Here is a 16,391-nt window from a genome sequence, read left to right as displayed (position 1 = left end):
CGTGAGAACCGGGGTGGGGTCGACCCCCCACTTTTGGCGATGCTGAGTATGCTTTTTTGAGCTGAGTATGCTTCAGTGAACTTGGCGTCAGCAACATCAACAAATACAACGTCATATTCAGAATAGCTTCAAGAGCTCCTTAGTCCCTATTGCCTATAGGTCAATAAGCTATAGGCGTGGAACATCAGCATAACAATATTTTAACCTATTCTAGCCACTATTCTAGTCCTTTTTTATCCCTCAAAGGAGTGAGCGCGCCAAAACTGACCCAAGCGTTCGTCTGATTGTCGAAATAATGGTTGCAGTCGATTCGTCGGATGACATCAGTAACTACGAGGTACCTAACTATCATCAGCCCTGACTATTCTCGGACCTGCCTGTATAGGGGAAATGGGGTCAGATGGTGGACCCCTCCCGGGCTTTCCCAATAAGACGCGCAAAAAGGAGCCTATTGCAACGAAACTTCCAGTGACCTCGAGTTAATCAATTTTACACCTACTCTAAAAATGTATTGGCAAAAAATATTTGGCCCTGATTCGAATATAGATGACCTTGGTTCAATTTTTGAGTTTTATTTGCTTCCAATTACAAGTGCAGTTTTTGGAACTGATTTCGAGTTTAGTGCCCGTTTGAACTTAAGAAGTAGTTTTGATTGGTTCAATTTTGGTGGTTATGTACATTTTACGAAGCTATATCGTTGGTGGTTGTCACACACTCTAGATGGCTGGCAGGAAGCCTGCTGGTCGACCTGACCTGACCCGACCCCATCTACTCCAAATGCATGGAGTCATCATCTTTGTTCAAAACTGACATCGAACTCGTACTCGTAACCCCGATAACAGCTACGGCTCACAAAGTTTTAGCAGGCCAGATTTTTTTTCTACTTTTGGGCGTTGACGTAAGATGACCCGGCCAAGACCTTGAAATTAGGCATCATCGGCTTTCTCTCATCACGGGCAGCATCCTCGCTTTTCCGCGAAAATCTACCTCGATCAGGGGCCGAAAAAGCACACCTTAGCGTTACGTTGGTAAACGTTTTACCTTAGCAACCCGTAAAACACGAATAAGAGCTATAGCAACACAGAAAGCGTACTCGATACTCGATAGTTTTTTAACCCTCGCCGGCACCGGGCATTTTGAGTCCTTCGACCATAGACCCGGGAACAGGGGGGCAGCGGGGGCGCTTGCCCCCCCCCAACTTGGGAGCCGAGGGGGCGGCGCCCCCTCAACATTGAGGCGGCGAGAAAAGATCTTTCCTCCCTTTTCCGGACTTCTTTCCTTATTGTTTCCTTTATACATCAAAACATCAACACACGGCATTTTCCTTGCCATCTGAATGGTTTCTGCTGATACAGTATCGATTTGCCAGCATCTGCTATTGTCATCCCGCTTTGATTTGGGCCTGACCTTGGCCATAAGTTTGGCAGGCCAGATTGTATACTGGACCATTTTGAGTCAACTGTGAGAAATACCGGTACATAACGTACATGACGTATAGTACATATAAGTACTATACGTTACATATAGTAACATACCTATATAACATATACATATAGTAACATATAGTACATAACGTACACCGAAGTAAAATCGTTGCTATAGGTATAACACAGTTTACCCTCTCCGGGTGTGAGGGAGGGGTGTGGGGCAATGAGTGCACTGACGTGGCGCCCTTGGAGGGCCGGTATGGGATTAAAGCTCAGCGACACCAAGGGCTTGTGTGGTGCCTTCGGTTATCGGTAGCACCCTCAGAATCACCGGCGTATGGCCCTCAGAGCCGCCGGTAAGGGGCCTTTAGAGGCACCGGTGTGGGGCCGTCATGCAGGTGCCGGTGTGGGCGCTCAGAGGTGCTAGTGTGATTCTCTCAGGCGCCGATGAGGGTCCTTACAGGCGTTGCTGTGGGCCCTCATAGACGCCGGTGTGGAGCCGTTACAGACGGGTATGGGGCCTTAAGAGCTGCTGACGTGAACTCTCTACAAGCCGGCAGGGGGTCTCAGTGACCGGCAAGGGGTCCTTAGGCCGGCAGAAGAAGTCCTGTGGGGTCCTTAAAAACCGGCATGGTACTGTCAGACGCCGGTGGGGCCCTCAGAGTCACCGGTGTGGGGCCCTCAAAAGTCACCAGTGGGTGGCCTTTAGATGCGCAGGTGTTGGTTGGGTCCTCAGAGCCGCCTATATAGGGCTTTAATAGGCACTGGTGTAGGCACTCAGGATTGGGGGTGTGAAACCCGCAGAGACACCGGTGTGGGCCCTCATAGGCGCCGATGAGGGCCCCACAGTTGCCGTTATGGGACCCTCAGTAAGTGTGGGACCATCACAGGCGGGAAATGCCCCTAAAACTGGCCCCTCATAGGCCGGTAAGAACTCTCAGAGGCCAGTAACGGGCCTTTGGAGACCACCGAGGTGCCCTCAGAAGCCGGCGTGGGGCCCTTATGGAGATCTTAAAGTGGCTATTTAGGGCCCATGAGGTGCTCTAACAAGCCCCATCATGGGGCCCTTCTAAGTAGAAATATGGCCATCGTTAACCCTCAGCGGTCAAATGGCGCCGCAGGGTTCCTCGGACCCGAGGGTCCCTTTGAACCCGATGGGGGGGGGGGGGTACGTGTCCCCTTAGACCCCTAGCTACGCCACTGTTTCATATGCATCATGTCATGCCTATTTAGGCTCGCCCCCCAACTTGAAAATCGTTCCCGGGCCCCTGCCTTCGACTGCACAAGGGGAACTCAAAATGGTACGAACCCCCTCGCGTTTGGCCCCTGATGGAGCTAGAGCTTCGCGGAAAAAAACGAGCGTGTTGCCCGTCACGAGAGGAAGCCAATGATACCCAATTTTAAGGTCATAGGTCATCGGTTGAATCGGGAATATCGGGGCCTGTTAGAAATTCGTAAAGTATGGCTGCTAAGGGGTTTTCTGGGGTGCTAATCACGAATATCGTGTTAGTTTTGATCAAAGATGATGTCGTTAAGCGTTTAGACCAGGTCAGGTCAGGTCAGGTCAGGTCAAACGGTAGGGGTCGTGACGGGTATTCGTAGTACCTGTCATCCGCCTCTGACAGCTTCGTAACATGTTACGAAGGCACCAAAACTACTTCGTAAATGTTCATATGGTTGCTAAATTCGAATTCAGCTCCAAAAACTAGCCTAGAAACATGAAAAACTCGAAAAAGTGAACCTAGGTCACCAAAGGTCAATGACCTGACCTTTCTTGACACCGACCCTAGCAATGCATGGGAGCAACATCAAATCACATGTTTGAACGTTTGAAACCACGAAAAGCTTGCAAACGCGCGGCTAATGCGAGCAGACATACGTCGAATCGCGATTCCGGCCAAACATGGTCTCGGAAAAGAGGTCACAGGTCAAAGGTCATTTGGGTCAGGGTCATGAAATTTTCAGGGTAGGTGTAAAATTGATCAATGCGAGGGTACTAAAAGTTTTGTCGCGATAGGCCGCTTTTTACGCAAGTTATTTGCTAAAACCCTTAGGGGGGTTGCATCAGCCCCCTGTGCCGGCGAGGGTTAACCCTCGCATGTGTACGGCGTTTGCCAGCTTCTAATGTGTAGGGGGGTCGGTTGGACCCCCCTCCCCCTTGCCGTTTGGCCCCTGATCGAGCTAGAGCTTCGCGGAAAAAAACGAGCGTGTTGCCCGTGACGAGACGAAGCCAATGATACCCAATTTTAAGGTCCTAGGTCATTGGTTGACCTTCCAGGTCAGGTCAATGACCCAAAGTCGGGAAAATCGGGACCTGTTAGAAGTCAAAGGTCATTTGGGTCAGGGTCATAAAATTTTCAGGGTAGGTGTAAAATTGATCAATGTGAGGGTACTGAGCGTTTCGACGCGATCGGCCGCTTTTTACGCGAGTTATTCGCGAAAAACCATGGGGGGGTCCATCCGACCCCCCCCCCCCTACACATGCGAGGATTAAAGCTCTTTCGCCAACTTCGCCTCAGATATGACTTCGGGTCTATGGCTTGTGTATGTACCACAGAGGCCAAACAGCTAAACGGACGGATTTTGCCGAAACATTTGTTCTGTAACAACCTATGATTCAGTGAATGTGTATCATATTCATGTTATCACCATTGTGTTTGTTTCGTCGAAACACGTCGCATGGCTTACAATTTGAACTTAAAAACTTAACTAGAAAACTTGACATCAAGTAAAGGTCATGTCCTGACCGGAAAAGAACCTGCTGCATATGGATCAATCTGTGTTGCTGAGCTGAACACACTTCAGGTGATGTCATCGCTCTACAGCGTCTCCATCAAAAGTTGCTGTCGAAAATGTGTTAGAGACCTTTGATGACCTAATGACTGACCATTCGAGTCACCACTGGTCATTAGCTGCACCTTGTCTCTAAAATGAGCAGAGGTGCCATGGCTTCAAAAGTATCTAGCGTTTTTTACGGAGCGAGCGAAGCGAGCGGAGTCTTTCCTTAGATTAACGGAAATTTCTGAGTATGAGCGGCCGGCCGGCCGTGCGGACGCTTTTGCAAGGCTTATATCTCAGCAACCACTTGACCGATTTACAAGCGGTAATTTTTGTAGGGTAGCTTCATTCCTTCTACCAAGTATTGGACTATTCCCGATGCATGTGGATGACCCCTTATGCACGTGCCACGTGCAAAACGAAGAGGTGTCAGTTTCGTAATTGTTGCAATATCTTGGTAACTACTGGGCCGATTGCGCTGAAAGTTGGCATGTAGGTAGGCACCCACTAGGCAATGCATATGCATGTGCCACAATGGGGGTTGTGCTGCACGTGCGCACGTGCAGGGGTCGATTTCAGATCTCGAGAACGGCTCGACCGATTGCGCTCAAATTTGGTACACAGTTAGGGACCGGTTAGTAGGGTGCCGTACAAAAGTCAGTCGGGACCCATTTCGCACGTGCGCACGTGCAGGGTGCCGCTTCCAGATCTCGAGAACGGCTGGGCCGATTGTGCTCAAATTTGGCACATCGCTAGAGACCGGTTAGTAGGGTGCCGTGCACAAGTCAGTTGGAGGTACCCCCTCGCAATTCCGCACGTGCAAGGCCCACCCTCTCGCTCGCTCCGTTAGTCGCCCCAAAAGGCGTTATACTGGTAGCATATTCGTTCAAAGCAGAGGGCATTCGTGCATTTTCCCATGTCTTATCATGATTGGTGAGGTCACATATTTGACCTGACTTCACTTTTCAGATGTAAAATCCCAGATTCATGAACTGTTGGCATCTATAATTCCATTCATTACACCAAATTTCAGACTTATAGGAGATAATCTATAGGGTAGGGTGGGGTAATTTGAACATGTGGGGCAATTTGAACATAGTGTGAATAACACAAAATTACGGAAAATCCATAAGTGGCATGACAATAAGACCAATGAGGGAAATTATCGTAACTAAAAGGGCTATCATATTAACGGGGTTTAAAGTTTCAGGGAATGAAGATGTTGACGCACAGTGTAAAAATCAATTTCGCAAGGAAAAACGCCTAACAACACGTCATTGCAACTTCATTGCAGCGCAAAATCTTGCATTCAGGGCTGGTAAAGTGTTATGTCCTACTGACGTCGTCGGGGACACAGTACCAGTAAAAGTTCAAGTACCCGGGGTCAAAATTACCACATTTAGTAAACTTTTACAGTAATAAATAACTTTCAAATAAAGCAGAAACTAAACGCAAGTAAAAGATATCATTGAATCCACAACGTATATCCCCTTTAACAAGGACATAAAAAGCTCCTATACCTAATACATACCTACAACGTGGTTATGAACAATTAGTAGCCACAACTCACTTCCTTAACAGCAAAACGGCATTACGTACATGATAGATATGCTGGGCATTACGACGGCTAGAAACTATCGACCCCGCATGATAGCAACTGTCGTAAACTTATGTAACTAATGTAATATAAATAACTAATGTAAACTTATGTAATTGTTAGGCGTTTTTCCGCATTACGTAAACTAGATGTACGTAATGCCCAGCATATCTATCAGTTCAAGCGCCGTCTTAAAGATTTTCTTCTAGACGATGATATGATGTTGAGGCGATGATACGGATGTGTCTGGTTGGCCGATTGACCTCTGACCCTAGTGGTGGTGATGTTGTGTGTGTGTGTGTGTGTGTGTGTGTGTGTGTGTGTTTTTTCATGTCATCTTTTATATTATCTCGTTTTATGTCCCACCTTTTTATTCACAAGACGTGTAACTTTTAAACAGCCACTGTAAAGTGGAAAGTTGCTAAATACATGAATTGAATTGAATTGAAAACTACCGTCGACAGTTGCTAACGAAAACTAGATCAAACTAGATGATCAAATACATACTAACAGACGCTTAGACACCGACCCCGCTGTCGGCTGTGCTATTTCAAGCGGGGTTGATTGACGACCAGTTGTAGCCAGCTATACGACTAGACAAACGACTAGATTCGGAACCGGGGTATAACATGCGGGGTCGATAGTTTCTAGCCGTCGTCGTTGTGAGCTACCGATACAATAGCGACACCTATTGCATCTATTCGACGTTCGTAGCGCCCCCTACCCTTTCCGGGTTCTTCGTCTGTTCGCTACCCGGTGACCGAGTGATGCCGTGACATTTAATTAACAAACTGGAGATTTCGAAGCGCGAGTCTGATAAGCAATTTAGTACATATGACTGCTCGTAAAAAATAATATAGAAATGAAACCTAATGAAACGCGCATCGTAGTTGCATGCAGCCTGCATACATGAATCGTAAAAAGGTCGGGGTCATTTTTCGCTCTCATTTTTTGGTCGGGGACGCAATTTGCTTTTTTACCAGCCCTGTCAGGGCTGGTAAAGTGTTATGTCCTACTGACGTCGTCGGGGACACAGTACCAGTAAAAGTTCAAGTACCCGGGGTCAAAATTACCACATTTAGTAAACTTTTACAGTAATAAATAACTTTCAAATAAAGCAGAAACTAAACGCAAGTAAAAGATATCATTGAATCCACAACGTATATCCCCTTTAACAAGGACATAAAAAGCTCCTATACCTAATACATACCTACAACGTGGTTATGAACAATTAGTAGCCACAACTCACTTCCTTAACAGCAAAACGGCATTACGTACATGATAGATATGCTGGGCATTACGACGGCTAGAAACTATCGACCCCGCATGATAGCAACTGTCGTAAACTTATGTAACTAATGTAATATAAATAACTAATGTAAACTTATGTAATTGTTAGGCGTTTTTCCGCATTACGTAAACTAGATGTACGTAATGCCCAGCATATCTATCAGTTCAAGCGCCGTCTTAAAGATTTTCTTCTAGACGATGATATGATGTTGAGGCGATGATACGGATGTGTCTGGTTGGCCGATTGACCTCTGACCCTAGTGGTGGTGATGTTGTGTGTGTGTGTGTGTGTGTGTGTGTGTGTGTGTGTGTGTTTTTTCATGTCATCTTTTATATTATCTCGTTTTATGTCCCACCTTTTTATTCACAAGACGTGTAACTTTTAAACAGCCACTGTAAAGTGGAAAGTTGCTAAATACATGAATTGAATTGAATTGAAAACTACCGTCGACAGTTGCTAACGAAAACTAGATCAAACTAGATGATCAAATACATACTAACAGACGCTTAGACACCGACCCCGCTGTCGGCTGTGCTATTTCAAGCGGGGTTGATTGACGACCAGTTGTAGCCAGCTATACGACTAGACAAACGACTAGATTCGGAACCGGGGTATAACATGCGGGGTCGATAGTTTCTAGCCGTCGTCGTTGTGAGCTACCGATACAATAGCGACACCTATTGCATCTATTCGACGTTCGTAGCGCCCCCTACCCTTTCCGGGTTCTTCGTCTGTTCGCTACCCGGTGACCGAGTGATGCCGTGACATTTAATTAACAAACTGGAGATTTCGAAGCGCGAGTCTGATAAGCAATTTAGTACATATGACTGCTCGTAAAAAAATAATATAGAAATGAAACCTAATGAAACGCGCATCGTAGTTGCATGCAGCCTGCATACATGAATCGTAAAAAGGTCGGGGTCATTTTTCGCTCTCATTTTTTGGTCGGGGACGCAATTTGCTTTTTTACCAGCCCTGCTTGCATTGCTAGCGTCTAATACGCAACGGCTTTTGTTGTACAAAGACCTAATCAGTGCCTTCAATCCAAGAAATTTGTTTTTGAACCCTGTTTTTAAAAATGGCAAAATAGCTTTGAGCGTGGGGTAATTTGAACATAGTGTGAGAATTTCAATGAAGACAGGGATAGCTCCGAAAAAACAACGCTCCCAGTTTTATTGCCAATATTTTCGACCCAAAGCAGTAGCAGATAAGTAATGCCAGTTTTAGAAAATTTACATTTACGTCTAATATCCGTCTAATGTCCGGCATTTTCGTTGATTTTCCGTCCAAAAATTTTAAAGTCAACTATTTGTCCAAATATGTCTGAAAATTATGCAGCTATTAACACTCAAAACTGTCATTTAAATTGCTTATCATGTAATTTTACCAGCCGAAAAGTGTTCATTATATTGAGAGCTTAACAAGCTTTCCATTCGCCAATCATTGCTACGCACGATTACTTGATAAAAATGCTTAAGTGTAGCAGGCCATCGTCCAATGTTGTCCAGACTACTATACCTTTGTGCAATCAATTCCGAATTGGACATTATAAAGAATCGGAACTCCGAATGTCCACGTTCCGATTGGCACCACTATAACAGATCAAGTAGGGTTTGGGAGTTTTTATCGAACGGAGATGATAGACGTTCTGTTAATTGAAGAGAGGCGAATTCTGTCAACTGACCGGTGTGCAGCGTGCAGATATTGATACTCTGCAACTGTTTTCAAATTACCCCACGGTGGGGCAAATTGAACACACCGTGACTCAGGGGCGGATCCAGGAATTTTCGGGAGGGGGGGGGGGCGGCAAGTCAAAATAGGGGCGACCTGGCAATCTGGGGGCGCTTCATACGAAGGGGCGCCAAACTGTCGTCAAAATCGAGAGTCTTCAAACCCGCGCCGTGGTGTGGGACGTTGTCATGCTCCCCCTCAGGTTTTTCGCAAACATCTGAAAAACAGCTGTGCGCAGCGCCGCCGTTTTTAGCACAACTTATCATGCATCTTTTCTGCACATGTTGTAACAATGTCAGACCCGAGTCATGCAACGGCAGGCCACCAGGTCTAAGTGATCTAACCCCAGAAAGTTAAAATGCTCACCACTGCTATACCGACTAAACGGTCGCTTTGAAACTGTCAGCGATTGATGAAAGCAACAACATTCATGAAATGTGTATCTCGGAATTTTGATATTTGTGAGCTAAGGTCAGGTCAGTTTTGCGACCTCTCCAATCTCCATTAGGTATATATACTACATATATAGGTACAGGTCCCGCGGGTTTTAAGCGTAGGTTTTGCCTTTCCGGTTATGTCTTTTTCGTCTTCAGCTTTGTAGGCTTGAAGATGTGACTGATTTATTCGTATAGCTCCCTTCCATGATCATGGAAAAAGGTTTGATCGTATGCCGGCTAGTAGTGGTGTCAATCGGTTACCAAAATTTCGGTATACCGATACCGAACCAAAACCGATTCGGTATTCGGTATGATATACCAAAAACATTTGGTATTTTGTCGGTATCATGAAAATCAACTACTGCCATAAAAGATTTGAAAGCATTTTTGATAAACCTTCTGAACTCAAAATTGATTTGCTAAATGACACTGGATGAAGAAAAAATGGCAATCATGACACATTTCTCCCAAATGCATGATGTCCTAACAAATGGGCAAACACATGAGCTGCAATATCAAATACATCAGACCACCAATGTTAAATGGCAACTTATCAGTTATCAGTGTTAGCAAATTCCAATACCATGAGGATAATTATCTTACAAAGAAAGCCAATGTGCAAGACATGAACATGAATTAATGTTTTACTCACTGTATGCTGGAAAACATACTTTAACTGCCTTTCTCAAAATTTCCAAGGCATTTATTAGCAACAAATTTGACTTTGTTTTGAGGAGTCTGTGATTGATCTTGACCTTGTCTTGCTCTCCATTTCACTGCAATGCAATTACATTATCCAAAACCCTGTTTAATACAGCACTAGATTCACCATTATCATCTAATATTGAAGGCAGCATTTGTCACTTCATCATCATCCCACAAATCTTCAACTTCGCTCAACTTCAAAAGCCTCTGTAGTGAGCGATCCTGTCATGATCCTGTGGATAATTTATTTTCTTCAATTAGTGTTCTCTTTCCTGCTCACCTCAACAGATACAGATCGCTAGCAATGTTATCATAAGCATTAATAAAATATAATTGGTTTTTGGCTTGATTCGCACACAGCAGTTTCAAAACTGAACACATCTAAAAACATTTCAATGTCGCAGCTGCGCCAAGTACCGATGTAGCTCAATAGCTAATTGAAAATAATTGAACAACTTTGTTTTTCTGGTACTTCATTTTTCAGCAAAAACGGCCTACAAGCTTTTTTGAATTAATTTTAAGATGTCAAAATTTATACAAGGAATTTTGATTTAAGTGGACTTAAGGAAAAGAAAAGAAAAACTTTATTTTATACAGCTTAATGCAAATGGCCGCCGCCTCTAAGGCCGCCATTATGGAAGAGATGACACGTGACGTGTGTCAATGCTTCCGTAAAATTATGGACATTTTACTTAGATTTCATCGCGATATCATTACAGTGGTGTCTGCTATCTATCAGTGTGCCTCGTAAGTAATCATTTATCAAGTTTTGTTGTGTTAAACATTTGTTTATGAAGAAAAATTGGCTGCGTCAGTATCGTCACCAATCACCATGCTACTTGGGTTGAACGGTTGAACTGTAGGTATCATGGGTTTTGTTTACATTAATGGTGTAGCCCAAGGTGTAGCTCATCATTGTCAATGGGGTCACCACTTTTGGATCATGATAACACACTTAACCCTGTCTTGACCGGACTCGAAATGAATGACTGGAATTGAAAGAACGTTTGTTGGTTCAGGCATGGACAAGTTATTGTTCTAACACCTTATGCAGATGACTTGAATCCACATTCCAGTTAAATAACTGACCTGAATATTAATAGTTACAAAATACAGTTATGAATGTTTTTTTGCAGTGCAAATAGTTAAGAGGTTGCCTGATTTGTTTTTGTTCCCATATTTTAAAGTATTAGATACCTTTCAAGGCTAATCATATGTCTTGAGAAAGTTTGAAGCACATGTCTGATAATTCCCTGATTTCGGTATCTAGTCGGTATTTCCCCCCTATTTCTGAAAATCGGTTCGGTTTTGGTATACTCTCAGTGGGTTTGGTCGGTATCGGTTTGGTATTGGTTTCCAAAATTTCTGAAATTGACATCACTACCGGCTAGTTTCGGAGAAATTAAAAGAAAACCTCAAAATTCGCTGTTTGGGGCATTCTGACCGCGGCTTCCCTGCAGTCGCCTATGACTACAGTGGTGCCACCCAACGGGGGTGTCCGGACAAATTGCCGAAAGGCGATTTACCGAATGCCATTTTGCCGAATGCATTTCGCCGAATGTCATTTTGCCGATGTGCTTTTTGCCGACGTGTCAAAAAGTCGAAATGCTAAAAGTCGAAATGCCATTTGCCGACATGCCTTTTTGCCGAAATGCCAATTTGCCGAAATGCCTATAAGTCGAAATGTAAATTTGCCGAAATGCGATTTGCCGAAATGTCGATTAGTCGAAATATCAATTAGTCGAAATGTCAATTAGTCGAAATGTAAATTTGCCGAAATGTCAATTTGCCGAAATGTCAATTTGCCGAAATGTCAATTTGCCGAAATGTCAATCTGCCGAAATGTCAATCTGCCGAAATGTCAATCTGCCGAAATGTCAATCTGCCGAATTGGCAGTTTGCCGAAATGTCAATTAGTTGAAAAATGTCAATCTGCAAACCTAGGCTAGGTTAGGGTTAGGTTAGGTTAGGTGGTGTTTATTTACTTAGGACCGATCACCAGTTTACTTTTGGTGCAATCCCCAAGTAAGAAGCAAATCACATGATATCCTTTGACCACCTGATTTCATAACTAATAATTATTCATGGCACAAGCAAGTTTAAAAGCACCAATACCATGTGGAAATAAACATCAAATTGCTCGCGGCGAAGCAGTGCAGTGCCGAAGGCAATGCCTTAGGAAAGATTACAGGCAAAGGTAAGTCAAATATTTTTAGGTCAATCCTCGCCGGCCGAAGGGGAGGGGTGCGGGTGCCGAACCCCTATAGGTTTTTTTCGCGATAGCTCCAAACACGCTGGCGATAGAGAGCTGAAACTTGGCATAGCTGACCTTTGATTCAAGCCGGATCTTTTTACACCAACCGCATTTTCGGGTCAGGTCAGGCCACCGACCTATGACGTCATAAGTGAACCTCTGCACGGTCTTCTGATGTCGCAACTTCGCAACGCCCTCACGGCCAGAGGAGCTTTCACAGGGAAATGAAACTTGCAGGACCTAATATCCATTACGAGTCTCACAGCTTGTATATCTCAGATTTTCCTTAAGGTTATTCGAGGTCAGGTCATTTTCGTGACCTCGTTATAATGCATTATAAGTCAAGAAGAAAAATGAAAACTGCTATTCTGGCGCCGGGAACGACCTCTAACTATCTCAAGCCCACAGAATCGTGATTTGACGCACTCCTTGCAAGGTTAGATGCGTAACTTTTGCAATGTTGACCTTGCGTGACGTCATTTATGACGTCATCAAGGTCATATTAGTTTTTCGTCAATAACTCCCGATCAAATTGAGCTAGCGAGTCGGAAAAGCCACCAATGGACTCAAGAAGACCTGCCGAATCGAATGATATGCGACATGACCTCTTTCCACCAACTTCATGACCTGGGGGTGCTGACCTGACCGTGACCTGAGGTCAACACCCTAAGTGACGTCATCGGTTCGACCGAGGTCAATGAAATTGAGCCAAAAGATATTTCCTCGTTGGGACCATCCAACACCGTTTGCTGCTTGTCGTTATTTTGCGTGATCTCGAGGTCTTAGGGGGGGGGGGGGCAAAATGCTCCTCCCGCCCCAATGGGACCGATGCTCAGGAGACCCTAACGGAGCGCGGGTTAAATGACAGAACTGTTCCCAAGAAATAGCATTACAGTCGTCTCCCGGCCTCGGCTAAAACTTTTTTTTCTAAACTTTGAACGACTGCCTATGAATCGGCACGCTGCCGGCTCACCCCGCCCGCTGGCTACGGGTGGCCTTGACCGTTCAATGCCGATTGGCCAACGGCCGAGGTCGTGCGCTGGTCAGCACGCAGAGAGGACGGAATGCGGTACTGCACATGTGAGTGACCTCTGACCTTTCCCCGTCCCCTGACCGCATGCCGTGTCGCCGGCCCAGACGATAGAAACCGGTTTTAGCCTCTACGCAGGCTGCCACTCTAACCTCTCACTCCCCACTTTACTATGTGCCGTAGTACGCGCTCGCGAGTAACTGGGCGGAGCAAATGGTCACCGATACAGAGGTGGAACTGGTTGCCCTCCCGCTCGCCGAGCGACCTACCGCTAAAACCCGCGAGACCTGTACCTACCTAAGTTTATGGGAGACAACTGAAAGGCATCTCTTTTGGATGAGCGCCATTCTAGACAATCGCAAGCATTAGGATACATGTAAAATTAACACACTGAATAAGAAAATTGCACCTGTGACCATTCTTTATATCCTACAGGTCATCTCAGGTCATGAAAGGTCCACAACAGTTTTTTGAAAATAACCTTTGAAAGATACATGCTAGAACGATAAAAACACCTCAGTTGTGTTCAGCTCGACGATACGGATCGACTGATGTGCAACATGACATTTCCGGGTGAGGTCATGACCTTGACCTGAGGTCAAATTCTCAAAATTACCTTTTCAAGGTCATCCTATAGTCCATTCGACGCGTCTCGACGACAGAAACGCGATGCTGGCAAGCGTAATGTCGAGACTCTCTTGAGTCTAAAGCTATTGCAGGAAACGTAAAACTGCTATCTTTAGAGTTTTTGCCGACTGGAGGCAAAACCGTTGACCAGAGGTCAATTCTGAGTGCAGTTTACAGAAACACCGTTGAAAGGGCTATTGAATGCGCTTTACCGCGGCACTATAGCGCTATTGGTTTCCGAGCTATGTGCCGGTGTTTCGAAAAATGTTGAAATAGGCAACATTTTACCTTTGATGGCCTTTGGTGACCTGACCTTATTTGACCTAACCGAGAAACCACTTACCGCGTGTCGCTACGCGACCTAGGAGCGGAGTTACTGCCCCCCCCCCCCCCAGCACGACACGGAAAACTCAGACCACCAGCACGGCGCGGGTTAAAAGTCGTAGATGGGCGCCGCTACGTTAGCAAAAAATATTAGCAAAAAGTGGCTTCCATTTGCTGGTGCATCCTTCTTCTCTCGGTCATGTCCCTCTTTTTCTGGAAGCGTCTCACTTTTGCTGGTTTGCCTCACTTCTCCTGGGGGCACCCAACCTCTGGTTGGATCGCTCAATCCGTCATGGGGAGGCCCACTTTGCTTAAGTCGCCTCATTTCTTCTAAGAACGACCAATTTGTTGTAGGCGACCCACTTATCTGAGACGCCCATCTTCTGCTAGAAGCGCCCCTCTTCTTCCTGATGCGTTACACTTCTACTTGGAGTGCACTGTTCTGTTAGGGCGCCCCTTTGCTGCTGGAGAGTCCCTTTTTCTGCTGTGAATGGGGCGACCCTCTCCTGTTGGGCGACCCCAAATTCTGCTGGAGGCGCCCCATTTCTGTCCAACTTTTGCTGGGGTGCCCCTGTCCTGCAGGGGGCACTTCTCTTTTGCTGGAGACGCCTCTTCTGGAGGCGCCCTTCCACTGCGGGGGACGTTTTTCTTCTGCCAGCGGCACCCCTTTTCTTCTTATGGGGCTCCTCTTTTTTTTTGCTGGGGCGCCCCTCTTTTGTTCGGAGTGGGGCACCCCTCTCCTTTTTCTGGGGCACCGCCAATCTGCTGGGACTGCCCTTCCGCTGTCAGGGGCGCCCCTCTTGTGCAGAATATGCTCCTTTTCTTCTTGGAATGAGGCGCCCCTCTTCCACTGGGGGCACCCAACGACTGCTGCCTGCTGGGGCGCCCATCTGCTGCCGGGGCAGCTCTCTTCTGCCGGATATTGTCAATGGGGCGCCCCTATTCTGCTTGGCGAGCCAAACCTCTGCCGGAGACTCCCTATTTCTGATCAACTTTTGCTGTGGCGCCTCTCTTCTGCTGGGGCGCCCCTCTTCTGCTGGGTTACCCCTCTTCTGCTGCGGCGCCCCTCTCGTGCTGGAGACCCTTCTCTTCTGCTGGGCCCCTTCCGCTGCCGGGGGCGACCCTCTTCTGCCAGTGGCACCCAATGTCATTTTCTTCTTATGGGGCTCCTTTTTTGCTGGGGCGCCCATCTGCTGTCAGGGCGCCCCTCTTCTTCTTGGAATGGGGGCGCCTCTCTCCGTTTGCTGGGGCGTCGCTCCTCTTCAGGGGTGCTTTCTCCTGCTGGGGGTGCCCTTCCGCTGTCAGGGGCGCCCCTCTTGAACAGAAGGTATCTTTTTATTATTGTAATAAGACGCCCCTCTTCTGCTGGGGGCGCCCATCTGCTGCTGGGGCGACTCTCATCTGCTGGGAATGGGCAATTGGGCATCGCTCTCCTGCTTGGTGAGCACAACTTCTGCTGGAGGCGCCCTATTGCTCCTCAACCTTTGCTGTGTCGCCGCTCTTCTGCTCGGGGCGCCCTCTCTGCCGCGGGCTATGGGCGCCTTTTCGGATGGAGGGGGGGGGGGGGCGGCCGCCCCCGCCGCCCCCCGCTGGATCCGCGCCTGCCGTGACTTGGTGGAAAAGTGATGCTATGCTATACAATGTATGATCGGCTCGTCCAAAAATGAGGCCTGCATGGTGAAAGCAAGTGACACATGCGCTACTCAAACAGTTTTTCTTCATCCAGGGTTGAGCTGGAATTTTTTACAACGGAGAAGACGTAAAAATATGTTCAAATTACCCCACACTACCCTAGGAATGACAATATTGCAGTTTTTAGAGGCATTAAAACTGAGCTTGACCGCCTTGACATGACATTGTGACCTGACCTTAGGTGAACTGTGCTTGAGTTTTATGCACGATGCAAAAGTGATGTACAATACGATATACCGCTGCTTTCGTGGCGCTGCGCGCCGAGGTTTTTCTCAACACACGAAAAAACCGGGAGTGTGGCTAAAACACCCCTACCCATCAAGATGAAGACCGGAAACCCGACCCCCCCCCCCACTCAAAAATCCGTGGCAACGCCCCTGTAAAGATCCCAGTCTGACCGGAAAAGTCAATCCAAGGTTGCTGGCGCCCCTCAAGAGCCACTGCACTGTATGCGTTCGGGCCGATCTAGCCTCTCACAATCCCAAGTTTTCTTTTCGC

The 16,391-nt window shown here is 46.6% G+C and overlaps 1 protein-coding gene across 1 annotated transcript in view; it reads right to left on the bottom strand.

Annotated features, from left to right (window-relative positions):
• LOC122385390 (protein N-terminal asparagine amidohydrolase-like) overlaps positions 1-16,391 on the bottom strand; it is a 145,820-nt gene that overhangs the window by 7,266 nt on the left and 122,163 nt on the right. The gene's annotated exons all lie outside the window — the stretch shown is intronic.

This window comes from Amphibalanus amphitrite, unplaced genomic scaffold, assembly GCF_019059575.1.
Source record: "Amphibalanus amphitrite isolate SeventyFive unplaced genomic scaffold, NRLGWU_Aamphi_draft 000217F_arrow, whole genome shotgun sequence".
NCBI classification, from domain to species: domain Eukaryota; kingdom Metazoa; phylum Arthropoda; class Thecostraca; order Balanomorpha; family Balanidae; genus Amphibalanus; species Amphibalanus amphitrite.
Note: the sequence above shows the minus strand (reverse complement) of the source record. Positions and strands in the feature narration are given on the sequence as shown.